The 23,935-nt window shown below is 43.1% G+C and overlaps 1 protein-coding gene across 1 annotated transcript in view; it reads right to left on the bottom strand.

The window, feature by feature from the left end:
* Positions 1-23,935, bottom strand: part of HIF1AN (hypoxia inducible factor 1 subunit alpha inhibitor) — a 1,008,741-nt gene that overhangs the window by 647,130 nt on the left and 337,676 nt on the right. The window lies entirely within an intron of this gene.

Genomic DNA, 23,935 nt, shown 5'->3' with positions numbered 1-23,935 from the left:
TCCATGAGGTTTCTGCTTAGTTTGTCTGCCAAGGTATTTTTGTCCTTCCTGGCAGGAATTGTGCTTGCAGGTGTACTTGATAAGTCAATGCTGTGTTCCACAAAGTCATGGCTGGTCTGCAGGGGGGGTAGGAATGTGTGCCTCCTTGCTTGTTTTATGTGCCACATGACTGTAGTATTGTCCGTCTATCAGCAGTTGTCCTGGATGAAGTAGGTCCTTGAAGGCTGTCAGTGCATTCTGTACAGCTAGCATCTCTTTTTGATTGATATGAAGATGCATTTGGCTTGTGGGCCATATGCCCTGAATACATGTTCCTGCCATGTGCGCCCCCCAGGCATAATCTGATGCATCTGTTTTTAATGTCTGCCTGGCTGTGGGTAGAGCAAATGGCTGTCCCTTGTTGTGGTGACAGGCCTGTGCCCACCATCGAAACTCCTGTTGCAGGCAGGGAATGAGAGTAATCGTTTCCAGGCTGTGGCAATGCTGAGTCAAAACACTTTTTAGATACCACTGTAGTTTCCTCATATGCATTCTTGCATATGGAATTAGTAGAATGCAGGATGCCATGTAGCCCAGAGCCTGCAGAATTTTTCTTGCAGATAACTGGGTCTTTGTTGCCATGTTTTTGAAGTAAGAAATCAGTTGCCTTTGTCTGTCGTGAGATAAGCCATCTGGGCAGTTGTATTTAAGCTTGCACCCAGGAATATTATCGCTTGAGAGGGTACTAATTTTGATTTCTTTTCGTTTACTGTGTACCCTAGGCAAATTAGCAATCTTTTTACAAATGCCAGATGCTTTAGTAGTATGTCTTTGGTCTCTGGTTGAATAAGGCAGTCGTCCAAGTAGGGAACTATTTGAATTCCTCTGTCTGCAAAATGCAATTACTGGTGTCAGGCATTTTGTGAAGACCCTGGACGCAGTAGATAAGCCAAAGGGCAGTGCAGAGAATTGGTAGTGCATTGAGCCAGCTATGAATCTGAGGTATCTTCTGCAATATTGTCTGATTGGGACATGCAGGTATGCAAAGTTACAAGCCAAGCCTTCTTGCCCAGCATGGGCAGAAGCTGCTGCAGAGTCAACATTTTGAATTTTGGAATGTCCAGGAAAGTGTTTAGAATAGACAGGTCCAGAATTGGTCTCCAGGCTTTGTCCTTTCTTGGTACTAAGAAAAGTCTTGAGTAAAATCCTTGTCCTGCTCTTGATGTGGCACTGGCTGAATAGCCCTCATGTCCATGAGAGATTAAAAGTACAGTTTTGTACCTATCATAAATGTAGATGTTAGAGTGTATTCACTGCTGCAGTCATTACTCTTGGGTTATCCTGCAGTCGGCCAGAGTTAGTCTTGGTCCGGCGTCGGTTGCTGTCGCTTCTTCCCTGACGTCAGTGCGCCAGGAGTATACAAGATGCAGCAGACGCCATTTTCTTCAGTTTTTCTTGCCCCAGATGTCAGGTGCCCCCAAATAGATAGACAATACATACTGCTAATAAAACATACATAAAAAATAAAACCAACACCTTCAGTTACCAGCAAATACACCATATAGGTAGTATAGGGTAGAAAGGTATAGATAAGCCCAGCTAAGAAAGACGGGATGGAGGAAGGGTAAAACCTGGACTGCAGCAGTGAATATACTCGAACATTTACATTTATGGTAGGTACAAAACTGTACTATGTTCATCGTGTTTTACTGCTGCAGTCATTACACTTGGGTTGAATCCCAAAGCTGAGGTAGGGTGGCTGGTTCTATAGAGGATTTGGAGTGGCTATGAGGCCCTGCAGCACTGCAGTGGCAAAGCCAGCTCTGGATTTAGAATAAAGACGCAAGTGATAATGTTTGGTAAAGGTGTGCACTGAACTCAAGTTGCAGCTTCCAAGATATCTTTGGTAGGTACTCCTCTAAGGTAGGCAACTGAAGTGGCTGTTGCCCTGGTGGAATGTGGCCTAATGTTGCTAGGTACAGCTTTCCCATGCTGTGTGTAGTAGAAACCGATAGTGTCCTATCCACTTTGAAACAGTCTGCTTTGAAATAGCCTTTCCCTGTGATCCTGCAGCATATGCTACAAACAATTGCGCAGTTTTCCTGAAAACTTTTGTTTTGTCCAAGTAGAAACGTAACTGCCTGTGTATGTCCAATGAATGCAGAAGTCTCTCCCCTTTATTCTGGGGATTTGGATAAAAAGTTGGCAAGTGAACAGTTTGGTTAAGAGCCACACTAGATACCACCTTTGGCATAAATGAAGGGTTTGTTCTTAAAGAAACCCTGTCTTGGTGAAAAATGATGAGGCTCCATTGCCATTAGTGCCTGTAACTCAGACTCTTCGTGCTGAGGTTATTGCCAGAAGCAGAGCGGTTTTCCATGACACATTTTAATTCTGCTGAATTGGCTGGCTCAAAAGGAGGTAAATTAGTTTTTCCAAGACAAAACTGAGGTCCCAAGTTGGTGTTGGTGCTCTCCGGGGCGGTCTTATGTTTTTAGCCCCTCTGAGGTACTGTTTTAGCAATGGATGAGAGAAAATAGGAGGATCTGTGTTGTAATGAGCAGAGATGGCAGAGTGTGGATCTTAAAGGATGAAAAGGATAGGTCTTTGTCCAGCATCTCAGTTGAGTATTGTAATATCTGAGGAATATTTGGGACAAGTGGGTCAAAGCTTTGAGCCCAGTTCCAGGCACAGAATCTCTTCCACTTTTCTGAATAGGATTTCCTGGTGCTAGGCCTCCTGGCCTCCAAAATGACAGCTTTAGAGAGAGGTGTTGTCTGCTTGACTAAGGAATCTGCCATGCAGCCAGGTTTAAGGTTTTGAGCTGGCTGTGCAGGATCTGATTGTTTTGTTGAGTCAGAAGATGCGGAATTTGAGGTAAAATCCATGGTGGACCTTGAGCTAAGTTTAAGATTGGGTACCAGTGCTGGCGTGGCCAGTCTGGGGCAATCAGGATCATTTTTGGCTTTTCTTGTCTGACTTAGGAGTACCCTTGAAAGGAGAGGCAGTGGTGGGAAGGCATAAACTTTTAGGCTCTTCCAGCTGAACGAGAGAGCATCCACTTTCCATGCTTGTGTGTGGTAAGTCCTTGTGCAGAATTTCTGTAGTTGGCAGTTCATTGGGGAGGCAAAAAGATCCATGTCTGGGCTCCCCCATTTTTGTGTTATGCTGAATACTTGTGGATTTAATTTCCACTAGTGAGGATCCATGATGTTTCTGCTTAAGTCGTCTGCCAGAGTATTTTTTTTTCTTTCCTGGCAGGAATTGTGCTTGCAGATGAACTTGATAGTTTAGAGCTGTGTTCCACAAGGTCATGGCTTGTCTGCAGAGGGGATAAGAATGAGTGCCCCCTTGCTTGTTTATGTACCACATAACTGTGGTGTTGTCCGTCTTTAGTAATAGTTGTCCTGGATGCAGAAGATCCTTGAAAGCTGTTAGGGCATTTTGTACAGCTAGCATCTCTTTTTGATTGATGTGAAGATGCATTTGGTCTGCGGCCCACTTGCCCTGAATAGATTTTCCTGTCATGTGTGCTCCCCAGGCGCAATCCGAAGCATCTGTTAGTGTCTGCCTGGCTGTGGGTAGAGTGAAAGGCTGTCCCTTGTTGTGGTGACATGCCTGTGCCCACCATCGAAACTCCTGTTGTAGGCAGGGAAGTGGTATTACTGCTTCCAAACTGTGACAGTGTTGAGTCACAACACTTTTAAGGTACCACTAATTTCCTCATATGCAGTCTGGCATATGGTATTAGTAATATACAGGATGCCATGAACCCCAAGACCTGCAGAGTTTTTCTTGCAGGGAGTTGGGTTTTTGTTGCCATCAATTGAAAGCACAGAGTCAGTTGTCCTTGCTTGTCTGGCGTGAGATAAGCCATCTGGGTCGTTGTATTTAAGCTGGCACCCAGGAATATTCTCTTGTGAGGGCACTAGTTTTGACTTCTTTTCGTTTACTGTGTACCCTAGGCAAATAAGCAATCTTTTCACAAACGCCAGATGCTTTAGAAGAATGTCCTTGCTCTCTGCTTGAATAAGGCAGTCGAAGTATGGATATATTTGAATTCCTTTTTGTCTGCGAAATGCAATTACTGGTGCCAGGCATTTTGTGAAGACCCTGGGCGCAGTAGATAAGCCAAAGTGCAGTGCAGAGAATTGGTAATGCATTGAACCAACTATGAATCTGAGGTATCTTCTGCAATTTTGTCCAATAGGGACATGCAGGTATGCCTCTGAGGTCCAAAGTAACGATCCAAGCCTTCTTACCCAGCATGGGAAGAAGTTGCTGTAGTGTCAACATTTTGAATTTTGGAACATCCAGGTAAGTATTTAGAGTAGAAAGGTCCAGTATGGGTCTCCAGGCAATGTCCTTTCTGGGGACCAGGAAGAGTCTTGAGTAAAATCCTTGTCCCTGCTGTGGTACCTTTTTGAATAGCTCTCATGTCCATGAGGGCTGCAATTTATTTTTGCGCCTCTGCCCATTGATTTTGTGGCAGGTCTGGCATTCCTTTTAGCCTTGGTAGAGTGTGAAAGTGGAACCTGTAACCTTGAGTCACAATATTCAGAACCAATTTGTCTTGGGTGATTATATGCCAATTTTGTGAAAAAAGTGCTAGTTTTCCCCCTAAGGGAGCCGCCAAAAGAAGTGCTTGGCATTTGAAGGGGGAAGTCATTGGGACGGTTTCCTATAAGGTTGTGACTTGTCTTCCCCTCCTTTTGGGGTTGAAGCACCCCACTGTCGTGGGTCTGTAAGACTTTGGGCCGAGATCTGCCTCTTGGGCGCCTGTATCTGCCTCTCTGTGGTCTGTCTGACACTGGAAAGGACCAATTTTTTGAAGGCCAATTTCTGTTAAATCGAGGTGGCTGTACCTGTAAGAAATCCTTCACTGTTTGCATAGATTTTGCCTTATCCTCCATTTTCTTTAATACCTCTTCTGCCTTAACACCAAATAAAATATCCTGCTGTAAAGGAGCATCCAATAATTTTGCCTTAACATGATCAGGTAAAATCTTGTTCTTTTAACCAAGCATGCCTTCGAATTACAGATCCTGTAACTGTTGGTCTACAAGAAGCCTCTAATGAATCAAAACCACATTGCAGAGTATGTTTTCCCACTTGTTCAGCTGTATGCAATAAATCCTGCAGTCAGGATGTTCTGAACTTGTAAGCATTTTCTGTTTTAACAGAGACATTAAATATTGTTGGTATTTAAGCATGTGAAACCTGGCAATTTAAAGCCCTCACTGCTAAAGTTGCAGAAGTGTCAACTTTCTTCCCCCATCTGTCTAATGCTCTAGAATCCCTGTCAGAGGGAACTGGATTTTTAGCCGTGGAAGCCATTACCCCTTTGGGACCATGAGAAACAGTTTTGGGGTCAGCAACAGGGTTTTTATAAAGAAATTTGTGAGCGTCAGGGACTCTGTAGTACCTGTCTGGCTTGACTGGAGCACGGGGCAAAGAAACAGGATTCAGAAAACACATCATCCACAATATCCAACACTGGCAGAATAGCAAGGGGCCTGTGCTGAGGCAATAAAAGAAAGTCTCTTGAGCCTTTTCTTGGATTCTGAGTAATCCTGGCCTTCCCAATGGAAATGCTCCCTCATGGTATGTAAAGTTTCCCCAGAAGAGTAATCCTCAGGAGGAGAGGCTGAAGGAATTTATTCTTCAGCATCAGAGTCCTCATAGGGGGTTAGAGAGTATCCCTGGTCTGAAGAGGGATCAGAAGAAATGGAAACCTGGTCAGAGGAATCAGTCTGTATCCTGCCTAGGCCTTTTATCAGGAGGGGGATGGGAACCCCTGATCAGAGTAATGAAGTCTTCGGCCATTTTGAGCATCTGTTTTTTAGGCATGGAGGCCTGTTCAGGTGAATGCTGTACTTGCTTCTTTGTCTTTAATAGAGTTTTAGACTTTGCTGTAGTTTTTAAGCTGTTAAGGTCTGAAAACACCCTCAGAAGCAGATGCCTGCTCAGTGGCTCTGGACCCATCTGAGGGGTTAGTTTCCGTAGGCCCAATACCTTGAGTTTCCAGTGGCCTAGACATCTCCACGTGGGAGTCGGAGGTGTCCTGTGGCTCTGAGGTAGCAGGTGTCAGGGGCTGCGAAAGCGCCTCACAGAACCAGCAACTGGCCTAGAAGAGGCTTTGTCAGTTTTGGGGCTTGGATGCCTGTCCTTATCCTTGTCTTTGCGTTTTTTGTGTATTCCGGTCGGTTGTTCCGACGGCATGGTATAATTGAACCTTCGGCCAAAGTAATGGCGAACAAAGTCAAACTGACGTTTAATAGTGCGCTTGTTAAATCTAGCACAAAACCGACAACTAGTGACGTTGTGGTCTGGGCCTAGGCATGGAATACAGAAAGAATGAAAATCCTTATGAGGTATTTGCTTCCCACAAGAAATACAATTATTAACTTTTACTGACCTCAGTCTGAGGCAAGAAAAAAAGTTTCCCCAACGGGGTACTTGGCTTTATTGAAGACTTCGGTTCTGAAATTCGAATTGAAAATCTCAGGAATCAGCCGACCGGCACTTGCTAATTGCTTTTGCTTTGGGCACCGCGCAGCAAGAAAGACTGAAGAAAATGGTGTCTGCTACATCTTATATACCCCTGGCATACTGACGTCAGGGAAGAAGCGACAGCAACAGACTCCGGACCAAGACTTTGGAACTCTGGCCGACTGCGGGACTGCCTGATGGCAGGATAACCCAAGTGTAATGACTGCAGCAGTGAAACACGAACATCTTGTTTTTGTGCCTCTGTCCATTGATTGTGTGGCAGGTCTGGCATACCTTTTGCCTTTGGAAGGGTGTGAAAGTGGAACCTGTAGCCCTGAGAGACTGAAGACCCATTTGTCCTGGGTGATCCTGTGCCAATTTTGTGAAAAAAGTGCTAACTTTTCCCCTAAGGGAGCTGCCAAAAGATAAGTGCTTGGCATTTGCAGAGGGAAATCATTGGGACGGTTTCCTAAAAGGCTGCGACTTGTCTTCTCCGCTTTTGGAGGTAGAAGCATCCCATTGTTTGGGCCTGTATGAGCCCTGGGGTCTCTGCCTCTTTGTGGTCTGTCTGCCACTGGAAAGGACCAATTCTTATAAGGCCAGTTCCTGCTAAATCTGGGTGGCTGTACCTGTAAGAAATCCTTTACTGTCTGCATAGATTTATCATGCTGTAATGCAGCATCCAATAATTTTGCTTTAACATGATCAGGCAGATTCTGTTCCTTTAACCAAGCATGCCTTCTAATAAGAGAACCTGTAACTGTGGCCCTGCACGAGGCCTCCAGTGAATCATAACCACATTGCAAAGTATGTTTTCCCACTTGTTCAGCTGCATGCAATAAATTCTGCAATTCTTTGTTCTCAGCACATTCAGAATTTGTCAACATTTATTGTTTTAACAAAGACAGTAAGTATTGTTGATATTTGAGCATATGAAACGGACAATTTAAAGCCCTTACAGCCAAGGTAGCAGAAATGTAGACTTTTTTCCACCATCTGTCCAGAGTCCTAGAATCTCTATCGGAGGGGACAGGGTTTTTAGCAGAAGCAGCCTTGACCCCTTTGGGACCCTGTGAGATGATTTCTGGGTCAGCAGCAGGGTTTTTATATAGAAATTTATGGGAATCTGGAACCCTGTAGTATCTGTCCGGCTCAACAGGTGCAGGCGGTAAAGAGTCTGGAGACAGGCTGGACTCTGAAAATACATAATCTACTATGTCTAGAACAGGTGGAATTGCAAGAGGTCTGTGCTGAAGCAGTAACAAAAAGTCTCTAAGCCTTTTCTTAGAATCTGAATAATCCTGGCTCTCCCAGTGGAGATGCTCCCTCATGGTATGCAGGGTTTCCCCAAATGAGTAATCCTCAGGAGAAGCTGACGGAATAGAATCTTCAGCATCAGAATCCTCATAGGGAAGAATAGAATATCCCTGTTCTGAAGAGTAATCAGAGGAAATGGAAACCTGATCAGAGGAATCGTATTCAGTGTTTTGCCTAGGTCTCTTATCAGGAGGGGTAAGGGAATCCCTGATCAAATTAGGTTTTCAGCCATTTTGAGCATCTGTTTCTTAGGCATAGAAGTCTGTCCTATAGAATTCTGTACTTGTTTCCTTGTCTTTAAAACTGCTTTAGACTTTGTCTTGGATGCTGAAGTAGGTTTTATATAAAGTTGTGTAGGTCTGAAAACACCCTCAGAAGCAGATGCCTGCTCAGCGGCTCCGGACCCATCTGAGGGATTGATTTCCGAATGGCCAATACCTAGAGTATCCAGAGGCCTAGTTGTCTCCACGTGGGAGTTGGAGGCGGCCTGTGGCTCTGAGGTAGCGGGAGTCAGGGGCTGCGAAAGCGCCTCACTGAGCACCGGCGAATGGCCTAGAAGAGGCTTCGTCAGTTTTGGATTTCGGATGCCTGTCCTTTTCTTTATCCTTGCGCTTTTTATGAATTCTGGTAGTCGGTTATTCCAACAGGATTATATAGTTAAACCTTCGGCCAAAGTAATGAAAGGCAAAATCGTACAGACGCTTTATAGTGCGTTGGTTAAATCTAGCAAAAAACAGACAACTAGCAACATCATGATCAGGGCCTAGGCAAGGAATACAGTAAGAATGAAAATCCTTATGAGATATTTGCTTCCCATAAGAAATACAATTAACTTTTTCTGACATCGGTCTGGAGCAAGAAAAAAGTTTCCCCAACGGGGTACTTAGCTTTATTGAAGACTTCAGATCTGAAATTCAATTACAAAAATCTCAGGAGGCGGCAGACCGGCACTTGCGAACTGCTTTTCCTTCGGGCACCGCGCGGCAAGAAAGACTAAAAAAAAATGACGTCGGCTGCATCTTTTATACCCCTGGTGCTCTGTCAGGGAAGAGGCGACCGCAACAGACGCCGGACCAGGACTTTGGAATTCAGGCCGACTGCGGGTAGCCTGCCAGCGGGATAACCCAAGTGTAATGACTGCAACAGTGAAACATGAACATCTGGTGTTAGAAGAGTTTGCAGAAAATGTTTTTTGTTAAAAATAATCTAACAGAATTATCCATGTGACACTGTCTCATGGTGTTAGACGACAGATTACCATCACCAGCACTTCCAAAAAAGCAATGTGGAAAAGGAATCAGATGATGCGGCAGCACAGAATGCACAATTTAAAACTTGTGCAGCAGTGACCGAAAGTAAAAGAGGAAAGATGCAACAAACTGAGAATGTATCTGGTTTTGTGGAAGCAGGTAATGCAATAACTAAAATATGTGCAAAAGTGACAGCAGGCAAAATAAGACGGAGCAACGAACAGTTAATTAAAAATGTTATGAAAAAGAAGAGACAGTCAACTGTCAGAGAAAAGAACAAAAAAATGACACCACTGTAGACATATGTATGGGACAATTTAACTGCTATGGGTTTTAAAGTTCTAGAAATGTAGTCTTTTATACATACTGGGACAGACTTCTGTGACTTGACTTTTGAAACTGATGGGACTGACTATGAAATTTCTGGAACTGTGCAACAAAAAGGGCATTTATCTGTGTAACAATTATTTGCTTTGTGATAATAACTTAAATGTTAAAACGTTTTACTTTGCAGTTTAGAACAGATGAAGTGGAAGAAGTTAATGTTACACAAGTGCAGGGTCTGTGTGAAACTGTTGACAATACTGTGAAAGTAAGATATGACAAACTGTAAAAGAAAGGGAAAGATGTAAAAAAATACAGGAAGTGATAAAATGCGGTAAATTAACTGCGTGGAGTAAAGATTTGGATCTGAAATTGATTATCTCGTATTATCTGAAGGCCGGGTAGCAGATGGTGAAACAGTTTCGACAGACTGTTTTTCAGACCATTTAGCAATGTTGATGGAAATGATGGCAACAAGGGGGGTATATTAACCAGAAAAGGGAATAAAGAATAAATGAGAAATTATGGAATGAAGCTGGAGAGTGAGAAGTATTGTAACTACGGAAGGATCATATAACCATGAAGAACTTCTATAAAAACTGGTCTGAATGGTGGTTTGAATTAAAAAAAAAAAAAAACTATAAAAGTGTTTTTTTCAATGGCAGGATGATGTAAGAAAGTGTAGGAAAATGTATAGAAACATATTACACAATTTAGAGAATAATACAATGAATTATCACATGGATAAAATATATAAAAGAAAGAAAAAAAATAAGGTTTTACTATATAGACAAAGGTATTATTTACAAGGGAGAAGGGAGGATCTGCATATTTGGGTAAAATAGTAAAGGAGGATATTAGTATGTGGGAAATGAAAAAAAATAAAATGACCAGTGAAGAGAACAGCAAAATTATGAGTACTGTAGTACAGTACGAGAAAAATATGTACAAGAGTAAAAAAAAAGGAAAATAACAGAATGGAAATTAAAAATTAATTCCAGAATGAGTCATGGAAGAAGTTGAAAAAGAAATTACTAGAAGTGAATTGGATGAAGTACTTGGAAAAGTAAATGTTGATTCAGTATCAGGCCCAGATGGGTATAGGATGTACAGTTGTGTACACTTACCATAAATGTCGATGTTAGAGTGTACTCACTGTTGCAGTCATTACATTTGGGTAATCTGCTGGCAGGTTGCCCTCAGTCGGCCTAATTAAAGTCTTGGGTCCTGCGTTGGATGCTGTCCCTTCTTCCATGACGTGAGGGGTATAAAACAAGCAGCCAACGTAATTACATCAGTTTTTCTTCCCCAGATGTCAGGTGCCCCCCCCCCCCCCCCAATGGGGAGCAAATAAACACAAAAACACAAAATTATACCTCCAACCAAAAGCAAATGCATCAAAAAGGCTTTTAAGCATAGTAAAGGAAAGTAGAGGTACAGTCAGATCTAGGGGGCTGGAGGGAGGTTAACCAGGACTGCAACAGTGAATACACTCTAACTTCTACATTTATGGAAAGTGTACACAGCTGTACTAGGTTCATGTTTCACTCTTGCAGTCATTACATTTGGGTAGATTCCCAAAGCTATGGTTAGGAGGAGGTGTTTATACAGCATTAGGGCCAGCTATAAGGCCCTGCAAGACAGCAGTGGTAAAGCAAACTCTGGATTTAGAGAAAATTGGTAAATGATAATGCTTGGTGAAAGTATGCACGGAACTCCAGGTAGCAGCTTCTAGGATATCTCTAGTAGGGACACCTCTGAGAAAGGCTGCAGAAGTAGATGCAGCCCTGGTAGAGTGAGATCTGATCCTCTGGGGGATAGGTTTTCCATGGCGCTTATAGCAGAAAAGAATGCAATGGCTTATTCATTTAGAAATATATATATTTTTTGAAATAGCCTTCCCTTCTGCAGCAAATGCTACCAGCAACTGTTCAGATTTTCTTCAAGATTTACTCCTGTCCAAGTAGAATCTTAGTTGTCTGTGCACATCCAAGGAATGCAGAATCCATTCCCCTTTGTTCTGCGGATTGGGAAAGAAGGTTGGGAAATGAATGGACTGATTAAGAGCCACACTGGAAACCACCTTGGGCATGAAGGATGGATTGGTCCCGAGAGATACCCTGTCCGCATGAAAGATGATGAAAGGCTCCACTGCCATAAGGGCCTGTAATTCAGATATCCTTCTAGCTGAAGTGATTGCTAAAAGGAAGTTTTCCAAGAAAGAAATTTTTAAATCTGCAGTAGCAGCTGGCTCGAAAGGAGGTAGAGTGAGTTTCTCCAAAACAAAGTTAAGGTCCCAAGGCAGGAGTTGGAGCTCTCCTGGGTGGTCTCAAGTTTTTTGCCCCTCTGAGATACTGCTTGAGCAGAGGATGAGAGAAGAGGAGTGGTTTCGTGTTATAGTGAGCTGAAATAGCGGAGGCATGGATTTTAATGGAGGAAAAAGACAATCCCTTGTGAAGCATCTCAGATAAGTATTGCAAAATCTGAAGAAAATTGGGCGTTGCTGTGCTCATCCCTAAAGATTGGTTCCAGGCACAGAATCTTTTCCTTTTGTCAGCATAAGATTTTCTAGTACTACGTCTCCTCGCCTCCAACACTACATCCATCACAGATTTGCTAGAGGGATGAGAAGGCTGAATTTAAGTTATTAGCCAGGCTGCAAGGTTTAATGTTGGAAGCTGAGGATGCAGAATTTGGTTCTCCTGCTGAGACAGCAGGGAAGGTGTCTGAGGCAGGTGCCATGGAGATACTTGCAACACACTGCACAGGAAGGGGTACCAGTGTTGGCACGCCAGTCTAGAGCAATCAAATACCATCCTTGGTTTGTCCGGTTTGATTTTTAGTAGAACTTTGGAGAGCAGAGGCAGAGGAGGAAAGCGCAGACTGATAGATTTTTCCAGTTGAAGGACAGAGCATCCACTTTCCAGGCTTGTATGTGGGGAGTCCTTATGCAAAACTTGTCCAACTGGGAGTTCTGGGGGAAGGCAAATGATCTATGTCTGGGCTCCTCCATTTGCTTGTCAACATGTTGAAAATCCATGGTTCCAGTTTCCAATCGTGTGGGTCCATGAGGTTTCTGCTTAGTCCGTCTGCCAGTGTATTCAGCTTTCCTGGCAGGAACTGAGCTTGTAGATGCACTTGGTAGCTCAGGGCTGTGTTCCACAAGGCCATGGCTAGTCTGCAGAGGGGATAGGAATGTGCACCCCCTGCTTGTTTATGCACCACATAACTGTGGTGTTGCCCATCTTTACCATTAGTTGTGCTGGAAGAATGTAGGCCTTGAAGGCTGTCAGAGCATTCTGTACAGCTAACATTTATTTTTGATTGATATGTAGGTGCATTTGATTTGGGTTCCATTTGCCCTGAATGCACTTCCCTGCCAGGTGAGCCCCCCATGCACAGTCATGCATCTGCCGTTATGGTCTGGGCAGCAGGGGGTAGTGTGAATGGTAATCCCTTGTTCTGGTGGCAGGCTTCTGCCCACCACAGGAACTTCAGGCGTAGGCAAGGTACGATGGAAATCATTTTTCCCAGGCTGTGACAATGCTGACTCCATAGACTTTTTAGATACCACTGTAGTTTCCTCATATGCAGTCTTGCACATGGAACTAGAAGAATGCAGGCGGCCATGAACCCCATGGCTTGCAGTATTTGTCTTGCAGATAAGCAGGGTTTTTGTGGCCACAAGTTTGAAGTAAGCTACCAAATGAATTTGCTTCTCTGGCGTGAGGAAAGCCATCTGGGCAGTAGTATTCAAGCTTTCACCCAGGAATGTAATCTGTTGACAGGGTACCAGTTGTGATTTTTCGTTTATGGTGTACCCTAGACAAGTTAGAACCTTTTTTTTTTTTTTTTTTTTTTTACAAACGCCAGATGATTTAAAAGAATGCTCTGGTTTTCTGCCTGAATTAAACAATCGTCCGGGTATGGATATATTTGAATTTTTCTTTGCCTGCAAAATGCAATAACTGGGAGCCAGTTACTTTGTGAATACCCTGGGTGCAGTAGAGAAGCCAAAACGGCAGTGCAGGTAACTGATGACGTGAGTAGCCTGCTTTGAAGCGTAGGTATCTTCTGCAAGATTCCCTGATTGGGATATGCAGGTATGCTTCTTTTAAATCTAGAGATGCCAACCAGGAGTCTTTGCCTAGCATAGGAAGTAACTGGTGAAGAGTCAGCATCTTGAATTTTGGAATCTCCAGAAAGGTGTTTAGAGTAGACAGGTCCAGGACTGGACCCATGATTTGTTTTTTTCTGGGTACCAGGAAAAGCCTTGAATAGAAACCTTGTCCCTTTTCCTCTTCTGGCAACAGTTGAATAGCCCCCATGCTTAAGAGAGAAAGTACTTGTGTTTGAGCCTCTGCCCACTGCTACGGGGGCAGGTCTGGCCACCAGTTTGGTGTTGGCAATGTGTGGAAATGAAATCTGTATTCCTGGGACACAACATTTAAAACCCATTTGTTATGGTTATGAGTTCCCAGTTCTTTGCATGAAAAGCAATCTTTCCCCCCAAAGGGGCGGTTGACAGATAAGTGCTTGGTAATTTTAAAAGGAAGTCACTGAGACTGTTTACTGTAAGGGGGTGTCTTGTTATTTCCAGACTTGGAAGTGGAGGTCCATCACTGCTCAACTCAGAGTACCCTGGGACTGAAACCTGGGGTTTTTGCTGTGTCTGGGTTTGGCTTGAGAGGATCTGGAAGGGGCTGGAAAGGACCAATTCATAGTAGGCCAATGCTTACTAAAATCTTGGAGGTTGCACTTGTAAGAAATCTAACGGTTTGCATAGATTTAGCTTGATCTTTCATCTGTTTTTAGAACTTCTTCAGCCTTATTGCCAAACAGGCGGTCCTGATTTAAAGGAACATCCAACAATTTAGCTTTAACATGATCAGGCAAAGATTGCTCCTTAAGCCAAACATGCCTTCTAAGCACAGATCAGTAACAGCAGCCCTGCAGGAGGCCTCTAAAGAATCAAAACCACATTGCAAATTATGTTTTCCAACTTGTTCAGCAGAATGCATTAAATCCTGTAAATCTTTATTTTCTACACAGTTAGGAATCATCATCATTTTCTGTTTAATCAGTCCAATAATATGCTGTTGATATTTTAACATATGAAATTGGCAGTTTAATGATTGCCAAGGTTGCAGAAGTATAAACCTTTTTACCCCATCTATCCAGCACCCTGGGATCTCTATCAGAAGGGGTAGGATTTTTAGCAGTAGAAGCCTTAATGCCCTTGGGCCCCCTGAGAAATGGTTTCTGGATCAGGATTTTTGAAAAGGAACTTGTGGGACTCAGGAACCCAGTAGTATCGGTCAGGTTTACTAGGAGCCGGAGGCAGGGAATCAGGGACCAAACTGGATTCCGAGAACACATCAACAATGTCTAGCACAGGAGGTATAGCCAAAGACCTATGTTAAGGAAGAAGCAGGAAATCCCTAAGCCTCTTTTTTGAATCGGAAAATTCCTGGCTTTCCCAGTGGAAATGCTCCCTCAAAGCATGTAAAAGTTTCCCCAAAAGAAAAGTCCACAGGAAGGGAAGCAGAGGGAATGTCTGCATCGGAATCCTCATAAGTAGGCATGGACAAATCCAGGTCATTAGAAGAGTCAGAAGAACCAGAATCCTGATCATAAGATTCATAATCAAGTTCAGCTCTAGGCCTCAGAGAGAGAGGGGGGGGGGTTGACTAACCCCGATTAGAGTAATTAGATCTTCAGCCATTTTTATCATTTGTTTTTAGGCATAGGGGCCTGAACATATGGCCTGGGCATCTTTTTTTCTAGACATGGATCGAGATTTAAGCCTTAATAATGAAGGCGGTGTCGATTTAATATGCAAGTCTGTAGGCCTGAATTCACCCTCGGAAGCCGGTGCCTGCACAGCGGCTCCAGACCTATCCAAGGTAGAGACATCTTCAGGTTCCAAAGGTGTAGCATGTCACGACATACCAGACTCTGAATGGCTCTCAGTAGAAGCCTGCAAATCAGAAGTAGCGGGTATCAGGGGCTGTGAAAGCACCTCAATGAGTACTGTCAAACTGGCTTAGAAGCATTGTCAGCAGTTTTGGACCTCTGCGGCCTGTCTCTGTGTTTATCTTTGCGTTTTTTCAAAATTCCGGTAGTCTGAAGGCTAACAGATGACATTTCTGGATAATTAAACCGAAAACCGAAATAGAGGCAAAAATGTACTGTCAATGGATAGTGTGCTGATTAAATAAAGCACAAAACCAACAACAAGGTACGTCATGGTCAGGGCCTAGGCAAGGAATACACTACGAATGAAAATCTTTATGAGGTATTTGCTTTCCACAACTAAGGCAATTATTAACTTTTACTGACATCGGAAAGGAGAAAGAAAAAGTTTCCCCAATGGGGTACTTCGCTTTAAGTTGAAGACTTCGGTTCTGAAACTCGAAAATGAAAATTACAGGAGTTGGCCGACCGGCACTTGAAAACTGCTTCGGGCACCGCACGGCAAGGAAGACTGATGTAATGACGTCGGCTGCATATTTTATACCCCTGACGACCTGACGTCATGGAAGAAGGGACAGCATCTGACGCAGGACCCGGGCAACCTGCCAGCAGATTACCCAAATGTAATGTCTGCAACAGTGAAACACAAATAACATCTTTACAAGAAATAAATGGATTGGAGAAGAGTGCATTTTATAAATGTATTGAATGAATAGTTCATAGGCTCATAGATTAGTACTAGGCTAGTTGCCCTTGTGGGCCATTTCAAGCCTAGCCAGTTACCCCATGTGAGAATCAAACCTTGCACCTTGTGTCTGCAAAGTAAACACCTTAACCATTATGCCAACCTCCCACCCATAAAGTAGGAAGAAGGGTTTGTTTATGAATAGTTAGGTAGTAGGATATTAAAACTTGTATGGAAGAAAGGTAGTAGGATATTAAAACTTGTATGGAAGAAAGATAATGAAAAAATATTGGAGACCTATCAAACTAAACACAGATTATAAAAGGTTTATGAGAGTACAGAGGAGAATGGAAGAAGGACAAGTGATATTCAGGAAGAAAGTATATATAGTATAAAAGGGAAGGGATGTCAAGAATTGTTACTGGTCTTGAGAAAAATTGATCATGATATTGTAAGTAAAAGTGAGCATGTCAAACTTACAGTAGGTGACATAAGCTAGGAATTTGATACAGGACATTTTTGATTTGTGGGATGTTATGGAGAAGTATGGAATAATAGCATAATAGAATAGTTAAAAGAATTTAGACGGTGTATATCAGCATATCAAACTTATCTAGGGACAGTGTTAGTGAATGGGTGTTTCAGTAAAGAAAGATGCAAAAAGGGTCGTTTAAGTGGTACCCATCATAACAATGAAAGCTCATAACACAAACTCATAAGGTCCCACCCATTTCACTGAAAACTCATAACACTAAAGAATCATTCACTGAAACGTGTAGAAATATATAAAATTGTGTAGAATGTATGCAAATGTGTCACTTCTTATCATAGGAGTTATTAGGTAAGCGAGTCTAGCAGAGTTGGGGTGAATTGAGATGGTCAGCATCATGCAGTACCCCTGGTTTTGTAGATGTCAATATTTGCTTTTGGGCACTTATTACTGTGTGCTGTTTTTTTTTTTTTTCCTCCACAGTTGTGCAATCATGTAGTTAGTATTATAAGCAAGGAAAGTATGGGAAAAGCTCTCAACATGGGGGTGCAATAGAAAAAAAAGGTTTTTAAGACCTATTTCTTGTGGTGAATGTTTTCAGAGAAACAAGTTTTCAGTCAAATGGGTTCGGCCTTATGAGTTTCAGTGTTACGAGTTTTCAGACCTGGCATAAGACAGGAGTAGAATATTGTATGCATCAATAATGAATGTGGTAGTGAGCAAGCGAACAGGCTTATGCAATGCAAAAGGAGATGGTGATTCCAGTAGTTTTGACAATGTAGATGATACAGCTATAGGTGCTAAGAAGAAATGGATGAGGGAAGTGCTGGTTTGTCTGAACGCATGTTTAAGAAATGGGAATGCCCTTGAATAAAGATAGAAGTAAAGGTTGTGGTGATGTGATAATTGGGGGTGTGCATTTTCAGAGAAAGAAGAGTCTTTGCCAAGGATAAAATCTGGAAAAAATAATGCAGTTATGCTACAATGGAAGGATTTGATAAAGGAAATGAAAAGAAATATTTATGCCTTCTGTGGTGTACCTATAGATTATGGGAAAACAACATACATGTCAAATGTTTATATGATCCCAGAAAAATATGAAGATTAATTGTGCAACCATTGTTTTCTTTCATATGGTGTTCAAGATTAAACTCGGTGAAGAGAGGTATGCTGTATATGAGTGAAGATGAAGGGAAACTGAGATTACTAAACTGAGTGGTTAATTCTACTTATTTAAACTTGTACACAATATTACAGCAGGTAAAGGAAGAGAATGAGAAATTAAATACGAGAATGTTTAAATACAAGCACAAAAAGTTCTGGGAGATGAGAATGAAAAAAAAAGAATGTGTAAATGAAGAAATTAAAAGTTATCAATACAAAATACCAACATGGAAAACACTGGCTATATATAGAAAGTCAGAAGGTTGTGGTATGATAATGTGATGAAACAATATTATAAAGTCATAGAAAAATTTTACCAAAAGTGATTAAAGCCATTAAAGTAAAGAAAAAGTAGTGTGCTGTACTTAAGACAGCAGTGTCAGAATTTCCTATGGAAAAGTACAGTTTTGTACCTACCATAAATGTAGATGTCCGATAGGTATGCATCTGCAGTCCTAACATATGGGTTGTCCTGCCTCAGGCAGCCCTTCGGTCGGCCGGATTCCAAAGTCTGGGTCTGGCTTCGGCTGATGTCGCACTTCACCCGACGTCATAGCTGCTGTTTATTGGGTATAAAGGCATCAGCCGACGCCATTTTCCTCAGTGTTTCTTGCCCCAGATGCCAGGTGCCCTCTAGTAAGGCTAAATACAAACAAATACACCATAATAGATTCCCCCAGCTAGCTAAATGAGGGGTAAATACCCTAGGAATACCACAGAGGGGAAGGAGGGTGGGTAATCCTGACTGCAGATGCATACCTATCGGACATCTACATTTATGGTAGGTACAAAACTGTACTATGTCCTTCAAGGATGCATCTGCAGTCCTAACATATGGGTAGAATACCATAGCCAAACTGGGGGAGGAGGCACTAAGATAAAGATGGTGTAGTTAAGATCCCTTGCAAAACAGCAGTTGCAAAACCTGCTCGGGATCTAGAGTATAAGGGAAGATTGTAATGCTTGGCAAATGTATGCACGGAGCTCCAAGTAGCAGCTTCTAAAATGTCTTTGGTAGCCACTCCTCGTAGGAAAGCTGTAGTGGTGGCTGTAGCTCTTGTGGAATGAGGTCTGATATTAGCAGGAGTTGTCTTTCCATGAAAAGAGTAGCAAAATCGAATGCAATTTCCTATCCATTTTGAGATTGTTTTGAAATTGCTTTTCCTTGCATTCCTGTTGCATATGCTACCAGAAGCTGGTCAGTTTTTCTGCTGGTCTTAGTTCTGTCCAGATAGTAGCGTAATTGTCTGTGCACATCCAAGGTATGTAGCAGTCTTTCCCCCCTGTTCTGTGGGTTGGGGAAGAATGTAGGTAAATGAATCGCTTGGTTTAATGATACTCTGGAGACCACTTTTGGCATAAATGTAGGGTTAGTTCTCAGAGAGACTCTGTCTTGATGGAATATAAGGAAGGGTTGTACTGCCATTAATGCCTCTAACTCAGATACCCTTCTTGCTGAAGTAATTGCTAGCAGGAAAGCAGTTTTCCAAGACAAGAATTGTAATTCTGCTGTTGCTGCTGGTTCAAAAGGGGGAAGTGTTAACTTTTCCAGCACAAAGTTGAGATCCCATGTAGGTAAAGGTGGTTTCCTTGGAGGCTTTACATTTTTGATTCCTCTCAAGAACTGCCTGAGTAGAGGATGAGAGAAGACAGGAGGATCCATGTTGTATTCTGCTGAAATTGCTGATGCATGAATCTTAATGGAGGAGTAAGACAGGCCATCGTGGAACAGCTCTGCTAAATATTCCAGGATGTGTGCTATGTTTGCCAATGAGACATTTTCTCCCTTTGCTGCACTCCAAATGAGGTATCTTTTCCACTTGGCTGAATAAGTCTTCCTTGTGGAGGGTCTGCGTGCCTCCAGGATAATGTCCTTAACCCTCTGAGATAAACCTGGGTTATTTTGTTTTATGCAATATTCCAAGCAGCTAGCTGCAGTGTTTTCAAGTTTGGATGTAGGATCTTGTAGTTGTCCTGTGTTAGTAGTAAGGGACATAGCGGTAGATGCCATGCGTGTGTCCGAGACATGCTTCTCAGTAGCGGGTACCAATGTTGCCTCGGCCAGTCTGGAGCTATCAGAATTACCCTTGGCTGATCCTCTCTGATCTTCAGTAGAACTTTGTACATCAAGGGAAGAGGTGGAAATGCATATGCTGTCAGGTTTTCCAGCTGAAGGAAAGGGAGTCCACCCTCCAAGCAAGTGGGTGGTATGCTCTTGTGCAGAATTTCTTCAATTGGTGATTGTGTGGGGAGGCAAAGAGGTCTATCTGTGGTAGTCCCCATTTCTTTGTTATGGCTTTGAAGATATCTGGATGCAGCATCCATTCGTGAGCATCCGTGGTAGTTCTGCTTAAGGTGTCTGCTAGAGAATTTTCTTTTCCTGGTACAAATCTGGCCTGAAGTTGAATGTTGAGGTTCAGGGCCACATTCCACAGGTCCACTGCCATCCGGCATAGAGGATATGAATGTGTACCTCCCTGTTTGTTGATGTACCACATGACTGTGGTATTGTCCGTCCTTATCAGCAGATGACCCTGTTGAAGGAGTGGTCTGAATGCCTGGATCGCATGTTTTACTGCCAGCATCTCCTTTAGATTTATGTGTAGATTCAGCTGGTCTTGGGTCCATAGGCCTTGTATACACTTGTCCACCATGTGTGCCCCCATCCTAGGTCTGAGGCGTCCGTGGTGATGGTCTGGCTTGGATGTGGTTTGTGGAAAGGCAAGCCTCTGTTCAACTGACAGGCCTGAGCCCACCACAGGAATTCTTGCTTCAGGCATGGAATTATTGGAATCTGGGCTTCTAGACTGTGCTTGTGTTGAGACCATACATTCCTTAGATACCATTGTAGCTTTCTCATATGCAGCCTGGCATGCGGAACCAATATTATGCAGGATGCCATGTAGCCCAGGGCTTGCAGGACTTTCCTTGCAGTAAGCATGAAGTAGACTGGTAGATGCTTTTGTTTTTCTTCTGTGAGAAAAGCCATCTGAGTTGATGTGTCTAATTCTGCACCCAAGAATGTTATCCTTTGGGATGGTACTAGTCTTGACTTTTGCATGTTGACTGTGTATCCCAAGGCTTGCAACAGTTGTATGACATTTTCCAAATCTTTTTCAAACTTTGCCTTGTCGTCCACTTGTATTAGGCAGTCGTCCAGGTATGGGTAAATCTGAATTCCCTGAAGTCTGCAATGAGCAATTACTGATGCCAGGCATTTCGTGAATACTCTGGGCGCAGTAGATAAGCCAAAAGGCAATGCTGAGAATTGATAATGCTCTGATCCTGCAAGAAATCTGAGGTGTCTTCTGCAATCTGGTCGTATAGGGACGTGCAGGTATGCCTCCTTGAGATCTAGAGTCACCAGCCAAGACTCCTTGCCCAGCATGGGAAGAAGTTGCTGGAGGGTCAGCATTTTGAATTTTGGAACAATGAGGTATGTGTTCAGTGCGGACAAATCTAGAATAGGTCTCCATTGATTTTCTTTTCTTGGTACAAGGAAAAGCCTGGAGTAAAATCCTTGACCTTGTTCCATAGGTGGCACCTCTTCTATAGCTCTCATCCTTAGTAAGTTGCTGATTTGTCTTAGAGCGTCTGTTTTTTGGCTTGGTGGTAGGTTTGGCATTCCTCTCTTTTTTGGTAGAGTATGGAAGTGAAACCTGTAGCCCTTGTCTATTGTTTGTAAAGTCCATTTGTCTCCTGTAATGTAATGCCAGTTGTCGGAGAATAAGGCTAGTTTTCTGCCCAAGGGTGCTTCCAGTTGTTCCCTGGTAGGCGGAACTAGAGCCAAGTCAATGTGTCTGCCCTGTGGAAGTAGTTGTAGTTGATTCCGTGGCAGTACTTCTCTGGTTGGTAGGTTGCCACTGACGTCCCCTGTAGGCACCCCTAGATTGACCTCTGCCTCTTGGGCGTCTATTTCTGCCTCTCTGCGCTCTGGAGTTGTCTGGAAAGGACCAATTCTTCGAAGGCCAATTTCTGCTAAACCTCGGAGGTTGGACCTGTAATAAATCCTTGACTGTTTGGACAGATTTTGCTTTTTCTTCCACCTTTTTTAGAACCTCCTATGCAGGGGAGCCAAACAAACTTTGTTTCTCCATGGGAGCATCTAGGAGTTTTGACTTAACATGGTCTGGTAAGGATTGTTCTTTTAACCAAGCATGCCTTTGAATCACTGTTCCAGTCACAGCTGATCTAAAGGAAGCCTCCAGTGCATCATAGCCACATTTTAAGAAATGGTTACTGACCTACTGAGAGTTATGTACCAAATCCTGAAGGGACTTGCGGTCTAAAGGTTCAGGAGAAGATAGTTTTTTATTTAGCTGGTCTAACAAAAATTCCTGGTACTGAATCATGTGAAATTGACAGTTCAAGGCCCTGGCCGAAAGAGTAGCAGAAGTATAAACCTTTTTACCCCATCTCTCTAATGCTCTACATTCCCTTTCAGAGGGAAGAGGGTTTTTGGCAGAGGCAGCTGCCACACCTTTAGGGCCCTGTGAAATGGTTTCAGGGTCTGCAACAGGAGCCTTATACAAATGGTAGTGTGTGTCCGGGACCCTGTAATATCTGTCTGGCTTGGCAGAGGCCGGAGGAAGAGAATCGGGAGCAGTACAAGCATCATTAAAGGTATCATCCACAACAGTAAGTACTGGAGGAATGGCTAAAGGCCTATGCTGTGGTAAGTGTAAAAAAGTCCTTAGCCTTTTCCTTGAATCTGAAAAATCCTGGCCCTGCCATTGGAAGTGTTCCCTCATAGCATGCAAGGTTTCCCCAAAGGAAAATTCTTCAGGAGGAGAAGCAGAAGGAATGGAGTCTTCTGCATCAGAATCCTCATAAGGAGAATATGGGCCTTCGTGAGGGTCTGAAAGGTCTGAGTCATCCGATGAATAATCTGTAGAGAGAGGTTCCGGAGGTTCAGTCCTAGGCCTCTTGTCTGGAGGGGGTTGAGAGGCCCTGTCTGGGTCAGGTTGGGATCCTCTGATCAAAGAAATGAGATCCTCAGCCAGGCTGAGTATTTGGGAACTAGAAGTAGGCCTATGTGAAGGAGTTTTGGCAGGCAAGGCCTTAGAAGATTTAGCTGCCTTAGCCCTGGCAAAAGCCTTGATAGACATGGAAGCAGGGGGTCTAGCAGCCCCACGTGCAAGGGTAGTTATGTCTAAAGGAATAGTGTCCGATAAATCCTGGGTGGCTGCTTCTGTAGCAGTAAATTCAGTAGCAGATTCAGCCATGCTCTGTGAGGCCTCGGCTATCGGAAGCATGCTTTCGGCGAAGGAAAACCGGGGCTCGGTTTCAGCGAAACAGAGACATTCGCGGTTGGCCTAACCGTGGTTTCAGCGAAACCGGGCGAATGTCGGTCCTTTCCTTGCGCTTTTAGCTAATTGAGTAGTCGGAGTCTCCGGCGGCATTTTGTGCAAAAGCGGGACCAAAAAACTCCTCTGCAAACTCCGACCGACGTCCAAGTGTCCATCGGTTGAAGGAAGCACAGGCTAGACAAGCTGATACGTCGTGGTCTGGGCCTAAGCAAGGAAGGCAGTAAGAGTGGAAATCCTTATGAGGTATTTGTTTCCCACAAGTTAAACAATTATTTACTTTGTCTGACATCAGCTGAGGCAAGAAAGAGTCCCCAACGGGGTACTTAGCTTTTTAGAAGTCTTCGGTAGTAGAAATCTCTGGATCTGACCGACCGGCACTTGCGAACAGCTTCTGCTTCGAAGAAAGACGGAGGAAAATGGCGTCGGCTGATGCCTTTATACCCAATAAACAGCAGCTATGACGTCGGGTGAAGTGCGACATCAGCCGAAGCCAGACCCAGACTTTGGAATCCGGCCAACCGAAGGGCTGCCTGAGGCAGGACAACCCATATGTTAGGACTGCAGATGCATCCTTGAAGGACATCTAGTAATAAGTTACCAGTTAAGGGGAATATGCCATAAAAAGGTTGTGTGTTTGTTTATTTTTTTAAAATGTAAAAAAAGAGTGGTGAATTAATGGAAATAGTTGTGTGAAGAAAATTTGAGAATATTAATGGCAAGCAAAATAGACTGAATGAAATTTTGTTTAAAGAGGAAATGGATTTTGGCAAAGGTATTGTGAAAAATTAGACTATGGTTATGGAAAAAGGAGTGGGGATCAATTATGGAAGAACAACGAGGATGTTATAAGAAAAATGATAAATAGTTAAAAACACAAGTGTGTATATATATGTGCTTATAAATATCGAAATTTTATAAATATGCCAAGTAATGTTTTTTCACAATGTGT

The sequence above is a fragment of the Protopterus annectens genome, chromosome 14.part0 (assembly GCF_019279795.1).
Source record: "Protopterus annectens isolate FY-2018-M chromosome 14.part0, PAN1.0, whole genome shotgun sequence".
NCBI classification, from domain to species: Eukaryota; Metazoa; Chordata; order Ceratodontiformes; family Protopteridae; genus Protopterus; species Protopterus annectens.
The sequence above is the reverse complement of the archived record's forward strand: the minus strand, read 5'-3'. Positions and strand labels throughout refer to the sequence as shown.